Consider the following 14,021-nt stretch of genomic DNA (forward strand, 5'->3'; position numbering starts at 1 on the left):
GTCCTCTGTTATATCCCCTATATAAAGGGACGCTTCATTATTCAGGTATGTGACCCACAACCACCTAGAGCACCTCAGATGGATCTACGACCACCCATAGCCATGTACCACCTCTTAGGTATCCACCATCACCCAGAGCCAGGTACCATCTCAGAGAAGTCCATCACCACTCAGAAGCGCCATTTACCACCTCAGAAGGATCCTCGGACCAGAGACAAGTTAATACTTCAGTGGCATCCACCACCCAGAGACCCAGAGCCAGGTACCACTTCAGATTGTTCCACCACTACCCAGAGCTATGTACCACCTCAAATTGATCCACCATCACTCACAGCCATGTACCACCTCAGAGGGACCCATCTTCCAGAGCCATGCACCACCTTAGATAGGACCACTACCACCCAAAGCCATTTACCTCCTCAGAGGGATCTACCACCAGCTTTTAGAGTCATGTGCCACCTCAGAAAGGCCCACCACCATCCAGAGCCATGCACCACCTAAGAGGGGTTCACTAGCACCCCAAGCCATGTACCCCCTTAGAGGGACCCACCACCCAGAGCCAAATAAACCACCTCAGGGGATCCACCACCACCCAGAGCCAAGTTACCACCTCAGAGGGATCCACCATGATGCAGAGCCATTTACCACCTCATAGTCACATAGTAGTTCGTTACATAGGTTGTAAAAAGACCCAGGTCCATTATGTTCTCGCTTCCTCCACCAATTGTACATTTCATCACTAATTTAACTATAATCAGAAATGTTCTGTGTATCAAGGAAATCATCCGGCCCTTGTATAAAAGCTGTTATGTCGGCCATTACTGCCTCTTGTGCTCGGCATTCCACAGTCTGACTGCTCTAACTGTAAAGAACCCTTTCCTGTTTAGCTGCCGGAATCTCCTTTCTTCCACCTGTAATAAGTGACCCCTAGTCCCGTGTAATATAGGAGAGGTCTCCATCCCTTGTAATATAGGAGAGGTCTCCACCTCCATCCCGTGTAATATAGGAGAGGTCTCCACCTCCATCCCGTGTAATATAGGAGAGGCCTCCATCCCGTGTAATACAGGAGAGGTCTCCATCCCGTGTAATATAGGAGAGGTCTCCACCTCCATCCCGTGTAATATAGGAGAGGCCTCCATCCCGTGTAATACAGGAGAGGTCTCCATCCAGTGTAATATAGGAGAGGCCTCCATCCCGTGTAATATAGGAGAGGTCTCCATCCCGTGTAATATAGGAGAGGTCTCCGTCCCTTGTAATATAGGAGAGGTCTCCACCTCCATCCCGTGTAATATAGGAGAGGTCTCCACCTCCATCCCGTGTAATATAGGAGAGGCCTCCATCCTGTGTAATATAGGAGAGGTCTCCGTCCCTTGTAATATAGGAGAGGCCTCCATCCCGTGTAATATAGGAGAGGCCTCCGTCCCGTGTAATATAGGAGAGGTCTCCACCTCCGTCCCGTGTAATATAGGAGAGGCCTCCGTCCCGTGTAATATAGGAGAGGTCTCCACCTCCATCCCGTGTAATATAGGAGAGGCCTCCATCCCGTGTAATATAGGAGAGGTCTCCATCCCGTGTAATATAGGAGAGGTCTCCGTCCCTTGTAATATAGGAGAGGTCTCCACCTCCATCCCGTGTAATATAGGAGAGGTCTCCACCTCCATCCCGTGTAATATAGGAGAGGCCTCCATCCTGTGTAATATAGGAGAGGTCTCCGTCCCTTGTAATATAGGAGAGGCCTCCATCCCGTGTAATATAGGAGAGGCCTCCGTCCCGTGTAATATAGGAGAGGTCTCCACCTCCGTCCCGTGTAATATAGGAGAGGCCTCCGTCCCGTGTAATATAGGAGAGGTCTCCACCTCCGTCCCGTGTAATATAGGAGAGGCCTCCGTCCCGTGTAATATAGGAGAGGTCTCCACCTCCATCCCGTGTAATATAGGAGGCCTCCATCCCGTGTAATATAGGAGAGGCCTCCGTCCCGTGTAATATAGGAGAGGTCTCCACCTCCATCCCGTGTAATATAGGAGAGGCCTCCATCCCGTGTAATATAGGAGAGGCCTCCATCCCGTGTAATATAGGAGAGGCCTCCGTCCCGTGTAATATAGGAGAGGTCTCCACCTCCATCCCGTGTAATATAGGAGAGGCCTCCATCCCGTGTAATATAGGAGAGGTCTCCACCTCCATCCCGTGTAATATAGGAGAGGCCTCCGTCCCGTGTAATATAGGAGAGGCCTCCGTCCCGTGTAATATAGGAGAGGCCTCCGTCCCGTGTAATATAGGAGAGGCCTCCGTCCCGTGTAATATAGGAGAGGCCTCCGTCCCGTGTAATATAGGAGAGGCCTCCGTCCCGTGTAATATAGGAGAGGCCTCCGTCCCGTGTAATATAGGAGAGGCCTCCGTCCCGTGTAATATAGGAGAGGCCTCCATCCCGTGTAATATAGGAGAGGTCTCCATCCCGTGTAATATAGGAGAGGTCTCCACCTCCATCCCGTGTAATATAGGAGAGGCCTCCATCCCGTGTAATATAGGAGAGTGTTGTGAATTTGGATTCTGGGCTCCCCCGGTGGCTACTGGTGGAATTGAACTGGTGTCTTCATCTTCTCTGTTCACCTGTTCCCATCAAGATGTGGGAGTCGCTATATAACCTTGCTGCTCTGTTAGTTGCTTGCCGGTCAACAATGTTATCAGAAGCCTCTCTGTGCTTGTTCCTGCTCCTAGACAACTACTAGATAAGTTGGACTCTTGTCCATGTTTGTTTTTGCATTTTTTCCAGTTCACAGCTGTAGTTTCGTTACTGTGTCTGGAAAGCTCTTGTGAACAGGAATTGCCACTCTGGTGTTATGAGTTAATGCCAGAGTTTTAAAGTAATTTCTGGATGGTGTTTTGATAGGGTTTTTAGCTGACCATGAAAGTGTCCTTTCTGTCTTCTGCTATGTAGTAAGTGGACCTCAAATTTGCTAAACCTATTTTCATACTACGTTTGTTATTTCATCTTGATTCACCGCCAATACATGTGGGGGGCCTCTGTCTCCTTTCGGGGTATTTCTCTAGAGGTGAGCTAGGACTAATATTTTCCTCTGCTAGCTTTATTTAGTCCTCCGGCTGGTGCTGGGCATCTAGAATCAACGTAGGCATGCTACCCGGCCACTGCTAGTTGTGCGTTAGGTTTAGTTCATGGTCAGCTCAGTTTCCATCTTCCAAGAGCTAGTTCCTATATATGCTGATGCTATGATCTCTTGCCATTGAGATCATGACAGTTTGACCGGCCCACTAAAGGGTTAAAATCCTTGGCTGAGAAAGGAGTGAAATAAGAAGTCTGCTGAGATTTTTTTTTTTTTTTTTTTTTCTCTCTCCTTCTAATCTTTGAATGGCTCTGTGTTCACCTGTTTGCAATGGATCTTCAGAGTGTAACTGCAGGTTTGAATAATCTGGCCACGAAGGTACAAAATTTGCAAGATTTTGTTTGTCATGCACCTGTATCTGAGCCGAGAATTCCTTTGCCGGAATTTTTCTCGGGGAATAGATCTGGGTTTCAGAATTTTCGAAATAATTGCAAATTATTTTTGTCCCTGAAATCTCGCTCTGCCGGAGACCCTGCACAGCAGGTCAGGATTGTGATTTCCTTGCTCCGGGGCGACCCTCAAGACTGGGCTTTTTCATTGACACCAGGGGATCCTGCGTTGCTCAATGTGGATGCGTTTTTTCTGGCCTTGGGGTTGCTTTATGACGAACCTCATTTGGAGCTTCAGGCAGAAAAAACTTTGATGTCCCTATCTCAGGGGCAAGATGAAGCGGAAATTTACTGCCAAAGATTCCGTAAATGGTCTGTGCTTACTCAGTGGAATGAGTGCGCCCTGGCGGCGACTTTCAGAGAGGGTCTCTCTGATGCCATTAAGGATGTTATGGTGGGGTTCCCTGTGCCTGCGGGTCTGAATGAGTCCATGACAATGGCTATTCAGATCGATAGGCGTTTGCGGGAGCGCAAACCTGTGCACCATCTGGCGGTGTCCACTGAGAAATCGCCAGAGAGTATGCAGTGTGATAGAATTCTGTCCCGAAGCGAGCGGCAGAATTTTAGACGGAAAAATGGGTTGTGTTTCTATTGTGGGGATTCTACTCATGTTATATCAGCATGCTCTAAGCGTACTAAAAAGCTTGATAAGTCTGTTTCCATTGGCACTTTACAGTCTAAGTTTATTTTGTCTGTGACCCTGATTTGTTCTTTGTCATCTATTACCACGGACGCCTATATCGACTCTGGCGCCGCTTTGAGTCTTATGGATTGGTCCTTTGCCAAACGCTGTGGGTATGATTTAGAGCCTTTGGAGACTCTTATTCCTCTGAAGGGGATTGACTCCACCCCATTGGCTAATAATAAACCACAATACTGGACACAAGTAACTATGCGTATTAATCCGGATCACCAGGAGATTATTCGCTTTCTGGTGCTGTATAATCTACATGATGATTTGGTGCTAGGATTGCCTTGGCTGCAATCTCACAACCCAGTCCTCGACTGGAGAGCTATGTCTGTGTTGAGCTGGGGATGTAAGGGGGCTCATGGGGATGTACCTGTGGTTTCCATTTCATCATCTATTCCCTCTGAAATTCCTGAGTTCCTGTCTGACTATCGTGACGTCTTTGAAGAATCCAAGCTGGGTTCACTACCTCCGCACCGTGAGTGCGATTGTGCCATAGATTTAATCCCGGGTAGTAAATACCCAAAGGGTCGTTTATTTAATCTGTCTGTGCCTGAACATGCTGCTATGCGAGAATATATAAAGGAGTCCTTGGAAAAGGGACATATTCGTCCATCGTCATCTCCCTTAGGAGCCGGTTTTTTCTTTGTGTCAAAAAAAGACGGCTCTTTGAGACCATGTATCGATTATCGGCTTTTGAATAAAATCACTGTTAAATATCAATACCCATTGCCGTTGCTGACTGATTTGTTTGCTCGCATAAAGGGGGCCAAGTGGTTCTCTAAGATTGACCTTCGTGGGGCGTATAATTTGGTGCGAATCAGGCAGGGGGATGAGTGGAAAACCGCATTTTATACGCCCGAGGGCCACTTTGAGTATTTAGTGATGCCTTTTGGTCTTTCAAATGCTCCGTCAGTTTTCCAGTCCTTTATGCATGATATTTTTCGCGATTATTTGGATAAATTTATGATTGTGTATCTGGATGATATTCTGATTTTTTCGGATGACTGGGACTCTCATGTCCAGCAAGTCAGGAGGGTTTTTCAGGTTTTGCGGTCTAATTCTTTGTGTGTGAAGGGTTCTAAGTGTGTTTTTGGGGTACAGAGGATTTCCTTTTTGGGATATATTTTTTCCCCCTCTTCCATTGAAATGGATCCTGTCAAGGTTCAAGCTATTTGTGATTGGACGCAGCCCTCTTCTCTTAAGAGTCTTCAGAAATTTTTGGGCTTTGCTAACTTTTATCGTCGATTTATTGCTGGTTTTTCTGATGTTGTTAAACCATTGACTGATTTGACTAAGAAGGGTGCTGATGTTGCTGATTGGTCCCCTGATGCTGTGGAGGCCTTTCAGGAGCTTAAGCGCCGTTTTTCCTCTGCCCCTGTGTTGCGTCAGCCTGATGTGACTCTTCCTTTTCAGGTTGAGGTCGACGCTTCTGAGATCGGGGCTGGGGCAGTGTTGTCGCAGAAAAGTTCTGACTGCTCCGTGATGAGGCCTTGTGCCTTCTTTTCCCGTAAATTTTCGCCCGCTGAGCGGAATTATGATGTTGGGAATCGGGAGCTTTTGGCCATGAAGTGGGCTTTTGAGGAGTGGCGCCATTGGCTTGAGGGGGCCAGACATCAGGTGGTGGTATTGACTGACCACAAAAATTTGATTTATCTTGAGACCGCCAGGCGCCTGAATCCTAGACAGGCGCGCTGGTCATTATTTTTCTCTCGGTTTAATTTTGTGGTGTCATACCTACCGGGTTCTAAGAATGTTAAGGCGGATGCCCTTTCTAGGAGTTTTGAGCCTGACTCGCCTGGTAACTCTGAGCCCACAGGTATCCTTAAGGATGGAGTGGTATTGTCAGCCGTTTCTCCAGACCTGCGGCGGGCCTTGCAGGAGTTTCAGGCGGATAGACCTGATCGTTGCCCACCTGATAAACTGTTTGTTCCTGATGATTGGACCAGTAGAGTCATCTCTGAGGTTCATTCTTCTGCGTTGGCAGGTCATCCTGGCATTTTTGGTACCAGGGATTTGGTGGCAAGGTCCTTCTGGTGGCCTTCCCTGTCACGAGATGTGCGAGGCTTTGTGCAGTCTTGTGACGTTTGTGCTCGGGCCAAGCCTTGTTGTTCTCGGGCTAGTGGATTGTTGTTGCCCTTGCCTATTCCTAAGAGGCCTTGGACGCACATCTCGATGGATTTTATTTCAGATCTGCCTGTTTCTCAGAAGATGTCTGTCATCTGGGTGGTGTGTGACCGGTTCTCTAAGATGGTCCATTTGGTTCCTCTGCCCAAGTTGCCTTCTTCTTCCGAGTTGGTTCCTCTGTTTTTTCAAAATGTTGTTCGTTTGCATGGTATTCCTGAGAATATCGTTTCTGACAGAGGCACCCAATTCGTGTCTAGATTTTGGCGGGCATTCTGTGCTAGGATGGGCATAGATTTATCTTTTTCGTCCGCTTTCCATCCTCAGACGAATGGCCAGACCGAGCGGATTAATCAGACCCTGGAGACATATCTGAGGTGTTTTGTGTCTGCTGACCAGGATGATTGGGTTGCTTTTTTGCCATTGGCGGAGTTTGCTCTCAATAATCGGGCCAGCTCTGCCACTTTGGTGTCCCCGTTTTTCTGTAATTCGGGGTTTCATCCTCGATTTTCCTCTGGTCAGGTGGAATCTTCGGATTGTCCTGGAGTGGATGCTGTGGTGGAGAGATTGCATCAGATCTGGGGGCAGGTGGTGGACAATTTGAGGTTGTCCCAGGAGAAGACTCAGCTTTTTGCCAACCGCCACCGTCGTGTTGGTCCTCGGCTTTGTGTTGGGGATTTGGTGTGGTTGTCTTCTCGTTTTGTCCCTATGAGGGTCTCTTCTCCTAAGTTTAAGCCTCGGTTCATCGGCCCATATAAGATATTGGAGATTCTTAACCCTGTTTCCTTCCGTTTGGACCTCCCTGCATCCTTTTCTATTCATAACGTTTTTCATCGGTCATTATTGCGCAGGTATGAGGTACCGGTTGTGCCTTCCGTTGAGCCTCCTGCTCCGGTGTTGGTTGAGGGTGAGTTGGAGTACGTTGTGGAGAAAATCTTAGACTCTCGTGTTTCCAGACGGAGACTCCAGTATCTGGTCAAGTGGAAGGGATACGGCCAGGAGGATAATTCTTGGGTGAATGCATCTGATGTTCATGCCTCTGATCTGGTTCGTACCTTTCATAGGGTCCATCCTGATCGCCCTGGTGGTTCTGGTGAGGGTTCGGTGCCCCCTCCTTGAGGGGGGGGTACTGTTGTGAATTTGGATTCTGGGCTCCCCCGGTGGCTACTGGTGGAATTGAACTGGTGTCTTCATCTTCTCTGTTCACCTGTTCCCATCAAGATGTGGGAGTCGCTATATAACCTTGCTGCTCTGTTAGTTGCTTGCCGGTCAACAATGTTATCAGAAGCCTCTCTGTGCTTGTTCCTGCTCCTAGACAACTACTAGATAAGTTGGACTCTTGTCCATGTTTGTTTTTGCATTTTTGTTCCAGTTCACAGCTGTAGTTTCGTTACTGTGTCTGGAAAGCTCTTGTGAACAGGAATTGCCACTCTGGTGTTATGAGTTAATGCCAGAGTTTTAAAGTAATTTCTGGATGGTGTTTTGATAGGGTTTTCAGCTGACCATGAAAGTGTCCTTTCTGTCTTCTGCTATGTAGTAAGTGGACCTCAAATTTGCTAAACCTATTTTCATACTACGTTTGTTATTTCATCTTGATTCACCGCCAATACATGTGGGGGGCCTCTGTCTCCTTTCGGGGTATTTCTCTAGAGGTGAGCTAGGACTAATATTTTCCTCTGCTAGCATTATTTAGTCCTCCGGCTGGTGCTGGGCATCTAGAATCAACGTAGGCATGCTACCCGGCCACTGCTAGTTGTGCGTTAGGTTTAGTTCATGGTCAGCTCAGTTTCCATCTTCCAAGAGCTAGTTCCTATATATGCTGATGCTATGTTCTCTTGCCATTGAGATCATGACAGGAGAGGTCTCCATCCCGTGTAATATAGGAGAGGTCTCCACCTCCATCCCGTGTAATATAGGAGAGGCCTCCATCCCGTGTAATATAGGAGAGGCCTCCGTCCCGTGTAATATAGGAGAGGCCTCCGTCCCGTGTAATATAGGAGAGGCCTCCGTCCCGTGTAATATAGGAGAGGCCTCCATCCCGTGTAATATAGGAGAGGTCTCCATCCCGTGTAATATAGGAGAGGTCTCCACCTCCATCCCGTGTAATATAGGAGAGGCCTCCATCCCGTGTAATATAGGAGAGGTCTCCATCCCGTGTAATATAGGAGAGGTCTCCACCTCCATCCCGTGTAATATAGGAGAGGCCTCCATCCCGTGTAATATAGGAGAGGCCTCCGTCCCGTGTAATATAGGAGAGGCCTCCGTCCCGTGTAATATAGGAGAGGCCTCCGTCCCGTGTAATATAGGAGAGGCCTCCGTCCCGTGTAATATAGCAGAGGCCTCCGTCCCGTGTAATATAGCAGAGGCCTCCGTCCCGTGTAATATAGGAGAGGCCTCCGTCCCGTGTAATATAGGAGAGGCCTCCGTCCCGTGTAATATAGGAGAGGCCTCCGTCCCGTGTAATATAGGAGAGGCCTCCGTCCCGTGTAATATAGGAGAGGCCTCCGTCCCGTGTAATATAGGAGAGGCCTCCGTCCCGTGTAATATAGGAGAGGCCTCCGTCCCGTGTAATATAGGAGAGGCCTCCGTCCCGTGTAATATAGGAGAGGCCTCCTTCCCGTGTAATATAGGAGAGGCCTCCATCCCGTGTAATATAGGAGAGGCCTCCATCCCGCGTGATATAGGAGAGGCCTCCATCCCGTGTAATATAGGAGAGGCCTCCATCCCGTGTGATATAGGAGAGGCCTCCATCCCGTGTAATATAGGAGAGGCCTCCATCCCGTGTAGTATAGGAGAGGCCTCCATCCCGTGTAATATAGGAGAGGTCTCCATTCCGTGTAATATAGGAGAGGCCCATGTAATATAGGAGAGTCCTCCATCCTGTGTAATATAAGACAGGCCTCCATCCCGTGTAATATAGGAGAGGCCTCCATCCCGTGTAATGTAGGAGAGGCATCCATCCCGTGTAATATAGGAGAGGTCTCCATTCCGTGTAATATAGGAGAGGCCCATGTAATATAGGAGAGTCCTCCATCCTATGTAATATAGGAGAGGCCTCCATCCCGTGTAATGTAGGAGAGGCCTCCATCCCGTGTAATGTAGGAGAGGCATCCATCCCGTGTAATGTAGGAGAGGCCTCCATCCCGTGTAATATAGGAGAGGCCTCCTTCCCATGTAATATAGGAGAGGCCTCCATCCCGTGTAATATAGGAGAGGTCTCCATTCCGTGTAATATAGGAGAGGCCTCCATCCTGTGTAATATAGGAGAGGCCTCCATCCCGTGTAATGTAGGAGAGGCCTCCATCCCGTGTAATGTAGGAGAGGCATCCATCCCGTGTAATGTAGGAGAGGCCTCCATCCCGTGTAATGTAGGAGAGGCCTTCATCCCGTGTAATATAGGAGAGGCCTCCGTCCCGTGTAATATAGGAGAGGCCTCCGTCCCGTGTAATATAGGAGAGGCCTCCGTCCCGTGTAATATAGGAGAGGCCTCCGTCCCGTGTAATATAGGAGAGGCCCATGTAATATAGGAGAGTCCTCCATCCTGTGTAATATAAGACAGGCCTCCATCCCGTGTAATATAGGAGAGGCCTCCATCCCGTGTAATGTAGGAGAGGCATCCATCCCGTGTAATATAGGAGAGGTCTCCATTCCGTGTAATATAGGAGAGGCCCATGTAATATAGGAGAGTCCTCCATCCTGTGTAATATAGGAGAGGCCTCCATCCCGTGTAATGTAGGAGAGGCCTCCATCCCGTGTAATGTAGGAGAGGCATCCATCCCGTGTAATGTAGGAGAGGCATCCATCCCGTGTAATGTAGGAGAGGCCTCCGTCCCGTGTAATGTAGGAGAGGCATCCATCCCGTGTAATGTAGGAGAGGCCTCCATCCCGTGTAATGTAGGAGAGGCCTCCATCCCGTGTAATATAGAAGAGGCCTCCATCCCGTGTAATGTAGGAGAGGCCTCCATCCCGTGTAATGTAGGAGAGGCCTCCATCCCGTGTAATGTAGGAGAGGCCTCCATCCCGTGTAATATAGGAGAGGCCTCCTTCCCGTGTAATATAGGAGAGGCCTCCATCCCGTGTAATGTAGGAGAGGCCTCCATCCCGTGTAATGTAGGAGAGGCCTCCATCCCGTGTAATGTAGGAGAGGCCTCCATCTCGTGTAATATAGGAGAGGCCTCCATGCCGTGTAATGTAGGAAAGACCTCCATCTCGTGTAATCTAGGAGAGACCTCCATCTCGTGTAATATAGGAGAGGCCTCCATCCCGTGTAATCTAGGAGAGACCTCCATCTCGTGTAATATAGGAGAGGCCTCCATCCCGTGTAATGTAGGAGAGGCCTCCATCCCGTGTAATGTAGGAGAGGCCTCCATCCCGTGTAATATAGAAGAGGCCTCCTTCCCGTGTAATATAGGAGAGGCCTCCATCCCGTGTAATGTAGGAGAGGCCTCCATCCCGTGTAATGTAGGAGAGGCCTCCATCCCGTGTAATGTAGGAGAGGCCTCCATCCCGTGTAATATAGGAGAGGCCTCCTTCCCGTGTAATGTAGGAGAGGCCTCCATCCCGTGTAATGTAGGAGAGGCCTCCATCCCGTGTAATGTAGGAGAGGCCTCCATCCCGTGTAATGTAGGAGAGGCCTCCATCTCGTGTAATATAGGAGAGGCCTCCATGCCGTGTAATGTAGGAAAGACCTCCATCTCGTGTAATCTAGGAGAGACCTCCATCCCGTGTAATGTAGGAGAGGCTTCCATCCCGTGTAATGTAGGAGAGGCCTCCATCTCGTGTAATATAGGAGAGGCCTCCATCCCGTGTAATCTAGGAGAGACCTCCATCTCGTGTAATCTAGGAGAGACCTCCATCCCGTGTAATCTAGGAGAGGCCTCCATCCCGTGTAATAATGTAGTTGCCATCTTTGAGCTGGCTCTAACTTCTGAATGTCCTTTATAAAATGTGGAGCCCAAAACTGGATCCCGTATTCCAAATGTGGCCTCACCAGTGATTTATAAAGGGGTAATAATGCGTTGGGATCGCAGGATTTTATCTCTGTTTATACATCCTAAAATCTTGTTTGCTTTTGTGGCTGCTGCCTGACATTGAGTGCTGCTGCTCAGATTACATGTACCAGATCCCCCGTCCTCCTCCTGTCCTGTGGTCCCGAGTAATCTCCCATCTAATGTATACACAGGATTCCTCCGTCCTCGCTGATTACATTTATCTACAGTGATCTCCGCTGACATTTGCCCATCAGACGTCTCATCCGGATCTCCTGTAATCTTGTGATGTCGGGGTCAGATCTTATATCCTGCATAAGAATCAGAATCAGACGGACACTTTACTCTCAATCCATCCACAAGGTCGTTAATAAAGAGGATAAAAAGAATTGGTCCTAGCACAGATCCCTGCGGTCCCCACTGCTCCCAGTACAGATCCCTGTGGTCCTCACTGTTCCTAGCACAGATCCCTGCGGTCCCCACTGCTCCCAGTACAGATCCCTGCGGTCCCCACTGCTCCCAGTACAGATCCCTGCGGTCCTCACTGCTCCCAGTACAGATCCCTGCTGTCCTCACTGCTCCCAGTACAGATCCCTGCAGTCCTCACTGTTCCTAGCACAGATCCCTGCGGTCCCCACTGCTCCCAGTACAGATCCCTGTGGTCCTCACTGTTCCTAGCACAGATCCCTGCGGTCCCCACTGCTCCCAGTACAGATCCCTGCGGTCCCCACTGCTCCCAGTACAGATCCCTGTGGTCCTCACTGTTCCTAGCACAGATCCCTGCGGTCCCCACTGCTCCCAGTACAGATCCCTGTGGTCCCCACTGCTCCCAGTACAGATCCCTGTGGTCCTCACTGTTCCTAGCACAGATCCCTGCGGTCCCCACTGCTCCCAGTACAGATCCCTGCGGTCCCCACTGCTCCCAGTACAGATCCCTGCGGTCCTCACTGCTCCCAGTACAGATCCCTGCGGTCCCCACTGCTCCCAGTACAGATCCCTGCGGTCCCCACTGCTCCCAGTACAGATCCCTGCTGTCCTCACTGTTCCTAGCACAGATCCCTGCGGTCCCCACTGCTCCCAGTACAGATCCCTGCGGTCCCCACTGCTCCCGGTACAGATCCCTGCTGTCCTCACTGTTCCTAGTACAGATCCCTGCGGTCCCCACTGCTCCCAGTACAGATCCCTGCGGTCCCCACTGCTCCAAGTACAGATCCCTGCGGTCCCCACTGCTCCCAGTACAGATCCCTGCGGTCCCCACTGCTCCCAGTACAGATCCCTGCGGTCCCCACTGCTCCCAGTACAGATCCCTGCGGTCCCCACTGCTCCAAGTACAGATCCCTGCGGTTCCCATTGCTCCCAGTACAGATCCCTGCGGTCCCCACTGCTCCCAGTACAGATCCCTGCGGTCCCCACTGCTCCCAGTACAGATCCCTGCTGTCCTCACTGTTCCTAGCACAGATCCCTGCGGTCCCCACTGCTCCCAGTACAGATCCCTGCGGTCCCCACTGCTCCAAGTACAGATCCCTGCGGTTCCCATTGCTCCCAGTACAGATCCCTGCGGTCCCCACTGCTCCCAGTACAGATCCCTGCGGTCCCCACTGCTCCCAGTACAGATCCCTGCGGTCCCCACTGCTCCCAGTACAGATCCCTGCGGTCCCCACTGCTCCCAGTACAGATCCCTGCGGTCCCCACTGCTCCCAGTACAGATCCCTGCTGTCCTCACTGTTCCTAGCACAGATCCCTGCGGTCCCCACTGCTCCCAGTACAGATCCCTGCGGTCCCCACTGCTCCCAGTACAGATCCCTGCGGTCCCCACTGCTCCCAGTACAGATCCCTGCTGTCCTCCCTGCTCCCAGTACAGATCCCTGCAGTCCTCACTGTTCCTAGCACAGATCCCTGCGGTCTCCACTGCTCCCAGTACAGATCCCTGCGGTCCCTGCTGCTGACTATATCCCATCCGCTCAATTAGTCAGTTTCTTACCCATCTGCATACAGTCCCGGCTTCTGTAGCTTCAGTATAAGGCTGTTATGTGATACAGGATGAAATGCTTTTGCAAAGTCCAGATAAATCCCATCAGCCACACGACCTACATCCAGATCTGCACTCACCTCCTCATAGAAACCCGACGTGTCAGACACCACTTATCCTCCGTGACAGGACCAGATCCAGCAGATTACCTCCCCTGGTCTATGCGACAGGACCAGATCCAGCAGATTACCTCCCCTGGTCTATGCGACAGGACCAGATCCAGCAGATTACCTCCCCTGGTCTATGTGACAGGACCAGATCCAGCAGATTACCTCCCCTGGTCTATGTGACAGGACCAGATCCAGCAGATTACCTCCCCTGGTCTATGTGACAGGACCAGATCCAGCAGATTACCTCCCCTGGTCTATGCGACAGGACCAGATCCAGCAGATTACCTCCCCTGGTCTATGTGACAGGACCAGATCCAGCAGATTACCTCCCCTGGTCTATGTGACAGGACCAGATCCAGCAGATTACCTCCCCTGGTCGGTTCATCTACCACCTGAGATCGTTGTCCTGGACCGTGGATAAGACCTTGTGGCTTTTAGCTTCTCTGCCCCACCGAATGTCCGGACAGTCACCATCCCCCAGTATAGGAGCCCTCTCACCGCTTGTTGCAGCATGGCTTCCTCTCCCTGTTCCTCTATAGTAGGAGGCTTGTAGCAAACCCCGGTTAGCCGCTTC

At 50.4% G+C, this 14,021-nt stretch overlaps 1 protein-coding gene across 1 annotated transcript in view; it reads right to left on the bottom strand.

Annotated features, from left to right (window-relative positions):
• The window catches only part of LOC143785004 (uncharacterized), a 39,518-nt gene that overhangs the window by 6,966 nt on the left and 18,531 nt on the right, over positions 1-14,021 (bottom strand). The window lies entirely within an intron of this gene.

Source organism: Ranitomeya variabilis, chromosome 7, assembly GCF_051348905.1.
Source record: "Ranitomeya variabilis isolate aRanVar5 chromosome 7, aRanVar5.hap1, whole genome shotgun sequence".
NCBI classification, from domain to species: domain Eukaryota; kingdom Metazoa; phylum Chordata; class Amphibia; order Anura; family Dendrobatidae; genus Ranitomeya; species Ranitomeya variabilis.